Here is a 17,281-nt window from a genome sequence, read left to right as displayed (position 1 = left end):
TTCCATACATGTACATAGTCACACAGTTACATCTATACTTGGTGTCAAAAAAAGATATTTTTCAGTCCAAATCAACAGCTTATTACCCTCAAATGATACATCTGGACACACATATACAGGTACACATGTAGTATAGAATTAATTTCAAACATGGTGGTCTATTTTCCTGACCTTGCCTATACAATAAGCATCCCAGGGGGACATTTAAAAAGCACATCAGTCAACAGCAGAATGATTATGAAGCCAGGGATTTATGAACTAGCATTTTAATTGTTGGCTAAATCTTGAATGCAACGTTTAAAAGCACTTGACACAGCTGAGACATTAATATATGTTTGTGTTCCTCACTTCATATACATGTACAACAACTTGTCCTGGCGAATTGGTGGTGACACCAAAATCATTTGAACACATTTAATGGAAGACTGGACAGGTAAATTTTGAGAGACATCCAGTGATATATACTTACAGTGCTCTGAACAAAGCCTACACAAACCAGGAATGACAATAAATAGATGAATGGCTCAAACTAGATACCTGAATGCCTATTTGGCTGAACAAGGCTCGTTTTTCTGCATATCTGCACTGGTGCAAGTAATATTGAAAATTACCTGCACCAAACAAATTTTACCTGCACCACCCTGAATTTAGGACGTATGGATCATACTAAAATTGCTCAGGAACCATTGCAATTTTTCCTTTTATACTTTATAGGTGGTGCAGCTAATAACAATCCATATACACCTACATATGTACATCATAGGACATCTATGATTAATAAAACCTAGCACATGGACCAGTGCAGGCTAGGTGCAGGTAGACACCAGAAATACCTGCACAGCTTCAATTTTACCTGCACTAACCTGTATGTGCAGGTGCTATTTTGAGCCCTGCTGAAGAATCTCCTAGATACTCTACTTACCTTGTTACTAGTGGAAGGCCTGTTCACCATGGGGGAGGGTTCCAGGAACACGTTCTCGCTGCCCAGCCTGGCGCCGTTCCCTGGCCGTAGGTCCCTGTGCACTAGGTACTTCTCCGGGAGCGGGGTCTTCCCGCTGTGCGCCGGGCTGTTCCTCGGGCTGTTCCCCAGGAGGTGCCACATCTGCAGGCTCACGTTCTCCTCCGCGTCAGGAAGGTTACTGTGGGCCGTGATGTCCTCAAACACCGAGCGAAACGACGATGTCATCCTTCTCTCTCATAAACTGTCCTAAACATACAAAATGGGGAAATAGAATATTTCTACGATTTCTAAAACAGACGTTATTGACAGCCCCACCTTCTTTTGGTCACCGTTACATGAAATTACATACCAGGATTCAAACGATGACGTCATCCTTCTCTCTCATAAATGCGTCCTAAACGTACAACACCGGTTCAAAATGGGCAAATAGAATATTTCTATGATTTCTACAACAGACGTTATTTATAGCTCCACCTTCTTTTCGTCACCGTAACATGAAATTACATACCAGGTTTCAAACGATGTCATCCTTCTCTCTCAGAAACACGTCCTAAACACACTTGTTAAAAACCGCAAGAAAAAGAATATTTTCACGATTTCTAAAATTGACGTTGTTCACTGTACAACCTTCCTTTGATCACTGATACATGAAATTGCATACCAGGATGCAAAAAATGCATGCACAGGTACTACAGGTCAAATCACGGTAGCAACTGAATGCAGATATACACGGGCAGGCAATTGAACACATCATTAGCATTCTTCATACACTGCCGTAACACGGTACATCAGTCAGTGAATTATTCATTGGATGCAACAGTACCACTGGGACGGACCCGTAGGCTTAATCAATAGAAGGGAGGCATCTGTACCTGACTGCACATCTATTCAATATCAAAATTACCATAATTGATATTATGTCCATACCCTTTCAAAATCAACATAAGCTCAAGTATCAACAGCTTTTTTTCTGCTTTCAATTTCAAGGAACCATTTTTTGTACTAGTGGTGATATTGCAGTGTATCTAATTGTGCTTTTTTCACTAATATTATTGTTGGTTAATGTTTCAAAGCACTGAGCATCTACCCAAATTTTCTGTGTTGAACACTGTATAAGCCCTTTCACAGAAGTCAGAACGCAGATGCGGCAAAAGGAATTCTAGGTAATATGTCAAAGGGGTAAAGGCCCACAGACAGTAAACAGTACTTGTCTCGACCATTGTTTCGATTTGCATAACAATGTCCAGACATGTTTTGTTGATTTTTGTGGCCTTACCCTAAATGAGTTTACCTAGAATTCCTGTTGCTGCATGTGTCCTGACTTCTGCAAAAGCGAATAAGCCTTCTCACATTAGTCAGGAGTCTCAGGACGCATTTTCGGACATGAATACTAGGTAATATGTCAAAGAGTAAGGCACACAAAAAGTAAACAATCCTTGTCTTGACCATTGTGCAATTTGCATAACAATATCCAGGCGGGTTTTGTTTACTTTTTGTGTGCCTATTACCTAGAGTTCCTGTTGCCGCGCATGCGTCTAACTAATGTGAGATTAGGCTTATATTGCATGTCTTCCTATTGTAAACCTACACCTTAAAATTTGGTTGGGAAATGTTAATGTAATATAACTTATGAAATTCATAACAATTTATTACCTTATATAGCAGCCCCTTACAAATACACAGAATATCATCAGTAAAGTACATACACCTATGTAGCTGAAGTATAGTGCGAAGCCATAATTTGAATAAATATTTTTCACAATTTCAGTGCACATAACGTTACATCTCCACCGGCATTATGTCTGAAACATGAATGTCCAACAGAAACGCTGACGACTGGAAAATCTTTAATAAATTGCACTGCATCTTAAGTGATTGGTAGAATTCCAAGTTAGATCGATCAACCATTTAATTTCCCCTGGTATGTCATGTCCGGAAGCTTTTATAGAAAGAGAATGCGTTGCAAACTGAATGAGAATACCATACAGGTATGCATATGCAAATATGTTAGAACACCGGTATTCAGTACACAGTATTTTGAAAATAGGATAAAATTTCAGAATTTTCATCAAATCCGCAGAAAAATGATCTCGACATGAACACTTACAGTATCGCTGTAACTCATAAAATTGTCCCGATAATGAGAGAGTCCAAGATTGAAGAGATATTCACGGATTCCGGCAAGAATTTGCAACATCCACTCTTGCTGTCTGCAACACTGTAGCAACCAGCTGATTTGGGGTCAAAGGTCACAATGCCACCATCAACAGGGATTTTTGGTAGTTTTAAAATCTTACCATTCAAACATGGCATCAAATATTCATATAATAAAGGTTAAAGGTTCTTGAAACGTTATTATATTTTTTTTTTCATCGTTTAAAATGTCGAGGAGCAAAACTCTGTAGTTTTGCAACAGCGCCACCCAGCAGCCGGAAGCAGAAAAACATGTTGAACTGCAATGTGTCGGGTCGATTGGCACAGGGCAAATCGGCCTGACACTGGAAAGGTTTTAAACTTTTAAAACAATTTCTGGTTCAAAATTGTGACATGTTAACGATGCTAGACACAGTTTTGGTGCAGAATGCTGACATTTTCTCTCTCCTTGCAGACTTATCGGCACCTTTCGCATGGTGCTCCAGAAACTGATACAAGAAGGACAGCTGTCAATCACAGAAACACTGCTGGACGCAAACAACACCGTCATAAATGTGAGTTTGATAGGGTAACAGTTAAACTTCATACTGAGTCATGTATTTCTTTTGCAACAGATGTCTTGAAAGTATAATCCGCAATCTGGATTTATCATGAATGTTTGCCACAATACTGATCTGTCACCCTTATTATATATTGCACAATAACGTTACTAATCTGTCACCCTTATAATTATTATTTTGCATCACTTGAGATATTAATTCTCTCCATCACTAATAGGTGAAGATGTTGCATCAAAATGTAACTTATTGGATGCAGGTATCTGATCGGTCTCTTGGGGTACAGTAGGCTTCAAGGTGATGGTGCAGTAGTGATGGGGAAATTGCACTGTAGAACAGAAAATGCCAAAAAAAAGCAGCTTGCTCATAATGTCTTTTAATACTAGATTGCTTGGCTACTTGAAGTTTGCGGCATTTATGACAATGGTTGAAAAGTAGAACTACTCGTAGAAGCACATTTAAATGGGAGCTTTAACAAGCAATGGCAAAATAACTAATGAATAAAGGCTAACTAAGTACTTTGAGCAAAGAAAATCAGGTAACATGAAGTTGATCAACTGTCATATTTACTGCTTGGTGCCTGAAGACACAATGTGTCTCTTCTTCTTTTCCAAACAAATAAGGTAAATAAATGGCCTGGAGCAGATGGCCATCACCACAGTTTCTGGAGGTGTAATTACTTGTGTAGCAAGTGGCAGGACAGAGGCGAAGGGGCTGGTCACCATATATGATATGAATATGTTTGAGTCAGAATAAATTGAGCAGTAGTATGTTAGGCTAGGACATGTGAAAATTTTGCTTGCAATTGCAAATTTTGCCTTTTTAGTACAGTATAAGCTGCTTAATTGCAAGGCCTATTTGCCAGTGAATTTCGTGCAATTATCGGGATAGTGCAATAATGCGAAGTTTTCTAGCTGGATTGCACCAGCTTGGGATTTGGTGATTCCATGCAGTTAAAAGAAGTGTGCAATGATCCGTTGTGCAATTGACTGGCTTCTACTCTCTCTATATATGATGTTAAGTCGGAATGATTTTGAAGTTTTTCTGGAAATTTTCCTCAGACTGAAGTTGACCTGGAGCTGAAGTACCAGGCCCCCGATGGCACGGTCGGCAACTGGATGCGAGAGGAATTCCACTTCCCTCAGGAAGACGACGACACGGTCTCTCTACTCAGCGGGAACTCCCGGTTCAGCAGCAGGTAGGCACAGAAAAAAAAGTCTTAGACTTCTAGTATATTTCCCATTTTTATGTTTCCCAATAGGGGGAACATATTGTTTTTTAATGGACCAGGTGTTCTTCGTCTTCTTCTAATGGTATAGTATTGTGTAGGAGTAGCTTGCCAAAAGGCAAATTACTGGGAGGGAAACATCAGTGCATTTTCTCGAAAATGTTGCCTCTCGTTTATCAATCAGTTTGCAGCTACATTTGTTGTAGGTACCTAACAATAACATTCATCGAAATAGAAGAAAAAAATTTGGCGTATATTTAACATGAAGCATTACAATTATTAGTGTAGCTCCAGTCTAAAGTATGTCAGGGAATAAGTTAGTTCATTCTAAAAGACAAAGATGGATTAACTTTTTGCAATTTTCATGGTCATTTTGCAAATGATTGATGTATAAGATGTGTGCTTAAGATTGGTATAATAATTATATTATGTACATGTAGAATGGTGAACTCCAGGTTTTTAAGTTAAGGTTAACATTTGCTTCATCATGCAAAAGAAAGGTTCAAAGTACATGTACATGTACCTGTAAGTAACTGCAGCTCTTGCAGCAACATACTTGTGTTCAGTTTGAAGGGCATTTTGTCATGAGCCATGCAACAATACATGGCTTTGTAGTGCAAATGAGTGATACTTGGAAATCTCCTTCTGAATACCATTTTACCTTTGCCATATCAGCCTGTTGACAGGAATTGCAGTTGACTGTTGAGTTATTGGGTAGGCAGGCTACTCACTCTTTGAAGCCAGGGGCTGATTTGCAAGGGTCAGGGGCGACTGCAATTCAACGCTAACCCAGGTGGCCCCAATACCACAGTAATTGCCTCATGTTTGGCCATAGGCCTGTAGGCCTTTAGTGACATCAACACAGTTGCCTTAAGCTTGCTACTTTGTATTTTACAGGTGTTGTTGAAAACATTGGCAGTGGACAGTGTGTCACATGCAAGAGTACTGCCCACCATTTAGGCTATAGAAGCTCCATTGCATTCCAGTGTTAATAAGTCAATGTCAATAGGCTAAAGAAAATGAAGGGTAATTTCAGGAGAGTAATGACCACATATAACTGATAAGAACCCCATCTAAAAAGAATAGTCCTTCTCGTTACAGGTGCTTTCACTTTTCAGTGGGGCCTTGCATACAAAACTATCAGTGAATGCTTCTGTGGCACCATGTTATGCAGATAGAACACATTGTGGCATGACTTTTCTACATTGAATTATGTTACTCAAACTCAAAGTAAAAAGAAGACCACTCAGTGGACCAATAGAGCCTCAGGTCTTTGTGGACAGGTCACTATTAGACAGGATTCCTAATACTTGAATGTGTTAATGGCAAAAATTACCTAAGGGACCACTAAAAAGTGGTCGCATTGGCCGATTGGTCTTTGTAAAGGATTGTAATACCAAGGTGCCAGCTTCTTTAATCTTTTACATATTTTGACGGCATTTGACGAACACTTCCAAGTGTAAGTACCAGAAAACGGCCCAAGTTCAAATCTCTTTCAGTCTTCATTCTTCTGTACTGGGATGGGCAAAGTTGCATTGTCCAGACTGAAAACCTTCCAAATTGCTACTGTTCTTACTTTGACGCTGGGAACAAAGCCAGTCGCATTAAATGAGGGGGCCCAAAACCAGTGTTTTTTTTAGATGCTGGTATTGATTTATTGATTTACTGTATCTAAAAGAGTCAGTAGGGAGACGGTTAACAAGCCTGAAAAGGTGGCCCTTTCCAACCGGGAATACCCTTACAGCCAGTTAGGTTGTACCAGAATATATTTCCATGGTACAGTGTTACCACAGGTTTTTGGGTGGGTAATGCAGAGAAAAATAGTGGTGTGTCCAATATTGTTTTAGGACTGTAACTGGAATTCCAGAACCACAAGATTGTTTTTGTAGGCTTAAAAGTGAACATGAGGACAGCTATCAGTGCTGCTTATAGTTTACATGAATGCCTACTAGTATAGTGGAATATCTTTCCAGGACTTTACCAAGAGTCCACGCAATCCCTGAGGCACTCACATAATGCTCCTCTCTTTCCCCTGTGAAACCCTAGGATGGACAGTGCCAGCAGAGTACTATATATTGCTTCCTAAATGGCTGTATTTCTTAGCAAATGTCCTGATTTTTATCTCTTGATTTATTTGTTTGCCTATGGATGGATTCTTTACTGTCAGGACCCGCAGTATCCGGTCATTATTATTCATTTCCAGTTAAGTCTATTGGGTCGCCCTTTGGAAATCACTCACTCTGTCAGAGGGGCCCAGACCCACAAGGACAGGGCACAGTCAGACAATATTGCTCGCCAGGGTTCTAGCCAGCATCCGACCTTTCGTCCTTTGACGGAATTTTGCCGCTGGGGACGGACAAAAATTTTGCCCATTGTGTCGTCTATGATGGACAAAAATCGGCATGTGAAGATATAAACTGAACCAAGCTAAGTCTACCAGCATAATTTGCCCCTCAAAATAAAGGAAATAGCATTTCAGAGAGTCTAGATTTCAACATTTTCCACGAGGAGCATACTAGTACAGGATTCAATTCAAAATCCAGAGAATGGAAAAAAAATTCAGGCTGGCTAGAACACTGATTGCTCCCCCTTTCCACCTAATACTAGTAGCTGGCACTGCGGAGGTACCAAATATTTGACATAGTAGTGCTATAGATTAAGCATGTTTATTGTGATTTGTTGTCTTGTCTCTTAAATCATCAAGTACTCCTACAGTTTGCATCACATTCCAATTCTAAAATTGTAAGGATTGCTGTTCCCCCAGTGGAAAGGGCCAGGCTTTACATGTGAAACTGCATTGAATTTCCTAACTTTATTACTGTGTCACAACCTATCTGATGGTGGGCTTGAACTAAGTAGTTCTGAATGGGAACTATGTGGCTATAGCTATGAGTGTGTGCACTTTAAGCTTGAGATTGTCAACTAGTATTTGCCAGTGTCACAACGTATCCTGATTGTGGAGAGCAATTGAAGGATGTCAACTTTGATTTGCATTCAATTATTGGTGTGGAATATTGCATTATCAAGATAGGAGGGAGAGGGAACTAGTAGAGTAGTAGTGTTGGGGTCGGAATCTAGAGGACCCTGGTACTTGTCATGCTCCCAGAGTTGTGCCCTTTGGAAATGCACTTTACATGCCTTTCCCTGATGGTGGAGTGATGCCCACTGAGCCACATTGGCTTATCTGTCAGTAGTGTGCCAAAAAGGCACACAGATTTGGTGTGCTATTGTCCACATGTATGTGTCAGCATTTGCCACCTAGAACCATTCCTTTTTTCACTCTTGCTGTTGTACAATGTATGATGAAAGGTTCCTTAAATGCAGGAAATGTTTGCAGTAGTAATTATGTTGGCATTTTTTTTCTGTGACAGCTTCACTGCGAGCTCAATACCCTCGCGAAAATTTGTCTTCTGTCTTCTCCTTGCTGACCACTTCTTGCACCCTTGCCTTGTTGCTAGTAGGTAGTTTCAAACTTGCTGTAGGTAGTTTCAAACTTGCTGTCTGTAAAGACACCGGGATTTCCATTACTGTGGCGGTATGTGATCATGACTTAATGGTGAACTCAAATTCAGTCAAAAGCACCTCAGGACACTCATGTACTCCCTACTGTGAAATCAAATTCCCTCATGTCAAAGAAGGTTAGACATCCAGGAAATGAGATTCTCAACACAAAACTTACTCAAGCAACTGGATAAGTTTTAACGGTCAGACATTTCAGACAGCAGTTAATGTCTTTCATAAGTAACTGGTGATACTTGGCATGACTATCAGGTATCAATATGTAGAGCTGTGTACCAGAACAGTGTACCGATACAGTACTGGTACAATCAATTTGCTACAGGTCCAAAATAAGGTACCCTAGTGTACCAGTATTTTACCTATTATCCACAACACATGTGCCATGCACAGAGGGACTGTCACTTAGCACTACACAAGGGAACTGACAGAACAGTTCACTTCAAATTAGGACAAATAGCTCTTTTGAATGGAAAAAAAAATTCCAAACTTGCAGACTCCATTTTGCAAACATGTTAACATTCTGGAAAAATGAATTTATATATAATACTATTTTCTCGTTGGCAACATGGGGACAATTTTCGTTTTTTTTTCCACAAAATAATCCCTTCTGGTGGTGTTGGTGGTGAGGAATTATAGATCCTTAACACAGTGACTGTAGGTATCAGTTCAAACATGTTCACAAATCTAAGATTGACCATTATTTGAATGAGTTGTTGACTTGTTCAGGTATAGACACAGGACCAGACCTGTAGTGCTGTACCTGTACCTAAACCCTACCTGTACCTGTACCTGTACCTGAACCTGTACCTGTACCTGTACCTAAAACTTATTTAGGCACACAGCTCTACCAATATGATATATTCTCGTACTCTACATCAAGGTAATTTGTCAGTACAGACGTAACACGTCCAACAGTGTGCATGGCTGATCATTTCCTCACGGAGTCGTCAGGGGCAGGATATTGAGTTTGACACGGCACAGCTATCCCGCCACAGGTGGACTAATTTTAGCCTCCGACTGACACCCGTGCGAGCAGATCGTAATTGAGCGCATATTCTAGATCTCCACCTCATCTGGCATGGAGATTGAGCACAGCCATACACAACACTTGGCTGGTAACAGATAAGACATGCTGTATTGGGCTCGTCTTGCCTTATCATCTGTTAATGACGTTGAGAAATATCCAGAACTTGGCGACATGTCAAAACTTTGAATTGGAAATCCGTGAATTGTTTCATCGGGTTGCTAAATTACTGAAAAGGACACATCCTAGGAAGTAAGAAAATGCTAAGTGCATTTTGATTTTTTTCTCAACCAATGGTTCATAACTAATCTGAAAAGTAAAGAATTTCTTCTTCTTCTTTTGTACTTTGTCCTATGAATAGGATTGTCAGCACTTACAGTGTACATACACATGCATGTGTTAGCAACAATTTTCAAGGTACAAATAAACGATAAGACAATAAGAAACAAATACAAATGAAAAGGAGTCAGAAAAGAAAGAAAGCCTCAAGCCTTTGGTCTTGAATCCGCAGACTTTCTTTGCCCACTTTACATTTACGTCACCTGAAGTCAGAATCAGGAGACACTTTCTCGTTGACAGGACTTTTATGACAGTGTGCAATAAAGCTTTATTACCATTAGAAAAAGTGTGCGGAAGTGTGATAGTGACGTCAACAGGCCTGACCGTCCCTGGCCTCTGTACTCCCCTTGATTAAAGGCCATGTCAGGCTGGAGGAGACAGGAAATTGCCTGCATCTGTTCTGCAGTACTGATATTAAGAAGAAGGGAAGATTGAAGTGGGTTTGAGTACATATAGAATACAACGTAGGGTATTCTGTATTGCACAAGGTACGGCCTGACCACGGGTAGTATTGCCCAAAGGCTGGAGGGCAATCTGACCTGCTGGAGTGCTGGGACCGAGGGAATACGGAATGTTGTGTTTTATTCATATCATGCCAACCAGAGAAAACTGAAGTTCATTAATTGCAAAAAAAGAGAGCAAAAGATCTAGATTTGACAGCAACTGCACATCGCGTCAACAACTTCGTCAATTTGAACAAAAGCTTGGCTGGCTTTGTGTGTAAAAAAGTTGCATGTAAATTGTTACCAGAGCTTTTCAATATATACACTGTATTGTTGTCATTGGTTGCTCAATAATATTCTTTCTTTCAAATGAAGTAACTTTTTCTAAGTTATTCACAATATATTTCTGTTAAAAGAAAGCAGCATATGCATCATTGTAAAATAAAAACTTTTGCTTTTGATTCTTTAACCTTCTTCTTGCTAGCTAACCCCATAATCAATGCAAATTTGGTGCCAAAAGGTTACCTTTAGCAGAGTGAAAGTTAAAGTTAACAGTAACAATTGTACGGTATCAAGAAAGGCTATGAAGTTGTACAATGCAATTTTTGCATTGAGCGTCTTATTCGTAGTATTTCCTTAAAGTATACTGTATGAAGTTTATAAATGACCTACCTGTTTCAGTGCTGTTCTCAATCTAGATTTTATGATTTTTGCTTTGTTTGATTGATCGATATGTTTTTTATTCACGTTGAATATCGATGAAACAATCTCCTGTTTGACGTCAGCGTTTGTTTGCATCTGTCCCTATTAATGAGTAATCCTTTCATTGTGCACTTAAGTAGATTAGAAACCACTAATACTAAGTTTGATTGAATGCCCCACAGGGAAAACTTGTCTTATCTCTTTTTTATTTCCTCAGAAAAATAAAACAATTGTTTCTTGATATGAACAACAAAGTTTTTTTAAATGAACAGTTTATACCCGGAAGATGTTTTGATGACCACCTGTGATTTTCAACTGTTTGGGACTGCAGGGCTCGAAATACCACATGCATATGCAGGTTAGTGCAGGTAAAATTGGAGCTGTGTAGGTATTTTTATGTCTACCTGCACCTAACCTGCACTGGGCCACGTACTGGGCTTTATACATAAACGATAAATGTCCTATGATGTAGGTGCATATGGGTTGTTACTAGCTGCATTGACTGTTACCACCTATAAAGTATAGAAGAAAAAGTAGCAATAGTTCTCGAACAATTTTTTTAGTTTGATCCATACTTCCTAAATTCAGAGTGGTGCAGGTAAAATTTGTCTGGTGCAGGTAATTTTCAGTATTACCTGCACCAGTGCAGGTATGCAGAAAAAAGTATTTCGAGCCCTGGACTGCAACACTCAGCTGCAGTGCAAAGTAGAACCGGATAGTATAATGCCCTTAAAGGTGACAGACGTGAGTCAGCAAAAAGGCGGCTAGGTGTAAATGCTTTGTCATGTTGTCCAGTGATTTTTCTGTACCTTAGGACACATGGTAAGGCAATGCTGCTTTGATTATACGGATGAAATCCTCTTGGAACCCTAAAACTGATGCAAGTGTGCAAATACAAAAAGAGTTTGGCAAAGAAAGGCTGCCTCCATTATGATTGAAATCAAACTGGTCAGGAAGGTTGAACATATGACGGACACACAGAATACAATATATCGAATAATAGATTCTTCATTTTTGTTCTTTCACATCTTCTTTGACCTTGGAATATTCAATGACATTAGTGTACATTTTCCAATATTTGTTTCTGCAATCCTCAACATATATTTGCCTACATGTATTTGAAGCTGCTTTGTATGATTTACATACAGTATGGTTGATAGGTAAAGACAGTAATCTGACCATTCAGTTGATTTTAGCTACAAAAAAAGGTATAAAATCTGAGGGAAGCTTAAATAATATGCATATAATTCCGAATAAACATTACACAATAAGAGCATCTATACCATATTTAAGTAATTCTTGATCGATATTATATATTAAACCACAAATGAGCAAAAAATGTCATTAAAGGGACATCTACATGTTAGTCCCTGTCATGGAAAATCCAATAAACTTTCAAATTCAATATTCTTTTCTTTTCTTAATCATTGACATGACATTTCTTATTTAGTGACAATTCTATTTTGGGCTTTTAACTGAAATTTGAATTTTCTACACTTTTACAATGTTTTACTAAGAGATCTAATAGTTTCAGATGTAGACCTTATGGCCCCCCTTTGGTAGAAAGATTGGTACGACCCATGACGCAGTGTTGTCCATTTTGATATGCCTTTGTTGCCTCCTCCCCCCTCATCTATCCTGCATACTCAGGGGCAATGCTTTGCATTATTGATCAGCCAATCGTATTGATTATATCCTGCTTGTGGCTCTTCCAGATATCTGCCTCCCTCCCCTGTCGTCAGAGGCCTGTGTTCAAGTGCAGATTTTATTTTTGAAGTTAATGAGTTTATTGAGTTTATTGTCACAGTGATGCCCTTTAGTTTAGATTAAGCTAATATTCCAGGGCTCATACTATAAAAAATATACAGTATATACAAATACATAAACAGATACAATAACAATTACACTCAGATGTATGACACATATTTTACATGATTAGTATTACATACTCACATTCAGGCATACATTATGCTTTCTTTGTTTGTGAAATGACCAAACTTGTAAATCATTTGTCAGCATTGAGGACATAAAAAAGTAAACAACGAACTCAAATCATCCCTTATACCAACAATGTTGCTCATACATGTGTCGCAAAATCCCTCATATGAAAGATGGAAAAGCTTCAAGCCAAGAATAGTACTGGTTATGTATTACGTGATCAAATGTGATATCACTTTTCTATAAGTATAATCTTACTTTTCTTACCATGTATAACTTTACGTTACTTAATCATATGGCAAATACATTTAACAACTCACTTTATAAAAAGCTTCAGTGATCACATCTTGATTTGGAATTATGGAAATTTACAATAAGTGCCATATCCTGTCATTACAATTCCGCATGGTTCCAAGTTAGCCTAAGTAATATTGAAGTTTTGCCAATAAGTACGTAATAAGGGAGAATACAATATTATGATCTTGCGGGTAGGATGCTGAAAAATGACTCTGTCACTTCCGCCCAGTTGTGGTCAGCACAGTCCTTGTCAATATCTATTTTCAAAGAGAAAGTTTGGACTAATGACTTTCTGTGAGAAATGAAAGGAGTGCATTTACAAATGCCTGGATATTGAGTCAGGTGACTTGTAGTTGCGTATCCTTTTCAATCATAGAAAATGGTTCCTTTTCTGATCTTGGAACATAGAAACCCCTGGAATACTGCTTAGATTAATAAGGGAATAATTAATGAATTAACGATTACCATTGTTGCCTTATGATTTTTGCAGGTTGCTATAAATGCAGTAGCGGTGCAAAGATTCTAGCTTACTCATGTTTCTCATGAATATGCATGCTTTATCGAAGAAAGGTTATACATAATTTGCTACATATATTCTCATTACCTATGAACTCTATGGATTTAAGCTCCTGATTTCTGCACTGTTGCATACAAAGGCTCGCCCCCAGAGGGAGTTAGCACGCAGACAGTAAGGGCCCCTGGAAGAGGGTTTTGGTGTTTGTTAACACAACAGGTCAACTGAACTTGCCCCCAAACTCATTCCCATAATGGCCCCTGCTTTATACGCTGCCACTCACAGTCGGTATTGGTTCTCTGTCCTCCGTCCGCACTGCCCGTGCGTCAATGGTGGAGTGACCCATCAATCCATCGGTGAATTATGTCGGAGTCAGAATTAATAAGGGGATTGCGGAGGAGGTCTCTTGGCACCACCTCCCCATTCAGCGGCCCTTCATAAAGTGGTGGGCCACTTGAGTTTATTAGTTAGGCACAGCCTGTGGTGGAGGCAGGCACGTTGCATTGTTGCTGAGGTGGCAGCATCGTATCGTAACGACTCTCAGGAACCTGCGGTTAGCCACCCCTGTACAGAAAAAAACTCTTGGTCCTACCAGTACGTACCCCGTACCTATTATCCCTCAACCCTGTATAGACTGTTGTTGGACTCTTGGAATACGTGACGGCATCGTGTTCTTGCTCTTGAACTTGTATCCCGACGGCTGGCACACAGTAGCGAGAGGCAAGCGTCATGTCGAAACACCGGGAGCACACACCCTTGCCAGACTCCCAGCCTCCACATGAACGGGAGAGACGGAGGTAGGATAGGCATGCCTTAGTCTACGACCAATCTTCTCAGATTGTTTTGCTAGATTTTCTCACTACATATGCCTAAGATATCTCAGATTGTACCAATTAAAAACAAGGGAGATTTGGTTTTTAAAACATTTGGGCAAGTATTTTTTTACTTCATTTTAGCTAAATCTTACTGTCTGATTTTTCCCCAATCTTCTATTAACAATACAGGAAGTGGTTGTCAGTTGCAGTAAGGAGGGAACATTAACTTGTTAGGAAAATAAAAGGCTAAGTTGTGATACTGATTTTAGTGTTTTTCTTTGTCTTTAGCACTTAGATTTGTATTCTTAGATTTCTCTATTCCTATTAATAAATCCTATATCAATTTTGGCAAAACAGAAAGCTGCAATGGATTTCCAACAGTTGTCGGAAAATCTGATAGATTCAAATGCTTGTCAGAATCCGTTGATACAATTTTACTTGTGTGCCAAAGTCTCAGGGCATTTCATGCATATCAATGGTGTTTTCTTGCCTGGAGGCACTTGTATATCTGATATCTCCCTATTCATTTTGCACACCAGCCCCAAGCTCTGCAACGATATTGATATGTATCTATGATTATTAGATTATCCTATCACAAGAATGCAGGGTTGTCACAGAAGGAAATGTTGCATCTTCATTGTGGCATGCAGATGAAGTAATGTCATGCATATGGAAGCTGTTATCTTTAGTATTATAGCTAGGTGGTAGTGTCTCCCCTGTGCTTTTATGGTTACAGGCATGTTCAGTATAGAGCCATTGCCTCAAGAAATAAAAGTGCATCAAGATGGCTATAGAGCTTTTTATACAGCAGAAAAAAGTTGTTTTCTAGAATTTTGACAGTATCAGAATCCAGTATTTGGTTATAATGCTGTGATGGTCCCTGACACAGGGAAATAGTAATCAGTTAGAATATTAAAAAAAATGCCAAGCTGCCAAAGTCCCCAACAGGATATTCCCTATAGAAAGCGCCACATGGTTGAGTGTGCAAGCGTATTTGATCGCCATCTGTAGAGACATTACCAGCAAAGCAACAGCCTTGTCATCATTCTACCAATGTATGTGTATCAGCATTATGTACAGAATGGTACTTTAGGGTCTCTCCTTAGTGCTGAAATACAGGCTGTGATGTGTTGGTAAACTTCACAATGGAAAACGGTCTCACACTAAGGCCAGTTAAGTTTTAAAAAAAGTTTACCCAACACCATACTATTGTTGAAGTTATATTTGTATTATAGAAATATTATGCAAAACAATATGCAATGCCATTACTCAGTATCAAACGTTCAAGTTAAGATGTGACTGTGAGAACTTTGAAAGGGTAGATTTTGTAATGAAATGTTGAATAGTTGAGTTGTACCTGTTCTACATGCAAAAGACAAGGGTGTCTCTGTAGACTAATAGTAGCCACACAGTTGAGCCACTGATTCTTATTAGCTGGCAATTTGGTTCAATCCTGGGTAAGGCATCTCAATTGGGGCTACACTAATTGTCTTGTCTTTTGGAAGCGGTCCTGTGTTTGAAAAGGCACTCAAGCATGTTAAAGGGGAACAGCTAGCAACCCCTCCCCATAAAAGTGTACAGGGAGTGGGGGTACAGAAACAGTAAGGAAACTTTCTGCCCTACATTTGTGTGTGCCACCAGGCACTACAAGAGCCTGAAGTAATGAACGAACATGAGAAAGACATAATGAAGACGAGATGATGTGAACCACAGTATGATCAGTTTTCACTTATTTGCACTTGATGGAGCACTAAGTCTTTCATATTTTTTAACTCAGCATTGACGTCGTAAGTCTAGGAAGATAAGATAAAAAAAGAATAAATCTATTGAAATAGCATTAGGAGCAGTCAATAAATGTGATTATTGTTTTGTCCCATGGTAGCAACAAAGGTTGGTTGCTTTATCAGACATTGGTGACACAAAATTTGTTACAAAAGTGGATTATAGGGGACTGTCTCACTGTCTGCAGGTGCTATAGCTGACCTTGATGATGAACCTTCTAAAATATATTGTCAGCTTTTCTTCCATCTTGGTTGAATAGGGGTCAGGAAAAAGGTTGTGTTTCCTGTTTCAGTTCTGAAAATAGGGTCAGTAGGTAGGGATTGCCTTTTTAGAATTTTTCCTTTAGACTTTGGCCAAAACTCTATTGAACAGTTTAACAAAGTAAAAGTGAAATGTATTTTCAATGTCAAGCTTTAATTTTATGCATAATGCCTACATATCTGTGGATACATTTATCCTGCTATAGGACTTTCCAGACTATAGAAGCAGAACCCAGTGACTGATGATGTTTGCAGTTTTTCTAGTACTTGAATAGGAAGCAAGCTGTATAAAGATTTTGACTGGAAGCTATGTGGCTCCACTGTCCACCCCCCAAAAAGGCTAGAGTTTTTTAGGTTAGGTTAGGAAACAGGAAACACAACATCTTTTTCCTTGGGCTAATGGGTTTGGTCATGGAGATTCCTTACATCTTCTTTGATGACTCATGACATTTCTTTCAGCCCATTCTTGAGTGACAGTTTCTACCAGATATTGTGCATGTACAAGTGGTGTTGCTGACAGTAGGTGCCTTCACTTGCTGTTGATTTCAAACTTGGGATCTGGTAGTGTCTGTTTCTTTCACCCCCTATTTTGACAGCCTGTTTTGATGTTGAGTGGTAAAGTACTGCAGTCTTCATTGTTGTTCAGTTCCTTTGCACATAGTCATAGTCTGTATAAACTGACTAACAGTAGTAGTAGTGGTAGGGTGCTGCTTCCTTGCAGCACCTACCAAAGTGTGAGCCTACCAAT

General features: G+C 39.3%; 1 protein-coding gene and 1 long non-coding RNA gene across 2 annotated transcripts in view; one reads left to right on the top strand and one right to left on the bottom strand.

Moving 5' to 3' along the window:
- Positions 1-4,867, top strand: part of LOC118409813 — an 8,191-nt gene extending 3,324 nt beyond the window's left edge. Inside the window, exons 2-3 of the long non-coding RNA XR_004830491.1 lie at positions 3,570-3,669; positions 4,734-4,867. This is a non-coding gene — a long non-coding RNA (uncharacterized LOC118409813). The remainder of the gene's footprint in view (positions 1-3,569; positions 3,670-4,733) is intronic.
- Positions 1-17,281, bottom strand: part of LOC118409810 (otoferlin-like) — a gene marked incomplete in the record, with an annotated part of 240,756 nt that overhangs the window by 182,038 nt on the left and 41,437 nt on the right.

Source organism: Branchiostoma floridae, chromosome 2 (genome assembly GCF_000003815.2).
Source record: "Branchiostoma floridae strain S238N-H82 chromosome 2, Bfl_VNyyK, whole genome shotgun sequence".
Classification (NCBI taxonomy): domain Eukaryota; kingdom Metazoa; phylum Chordata; class Leptocardii; order Amphioxiformes; family Branchiostomatidae; genus Branchiostoma; species Branchiostoma floridae.
This window is presented reverse-complemented; position numbering and strand designations above follow the sequence as displayed.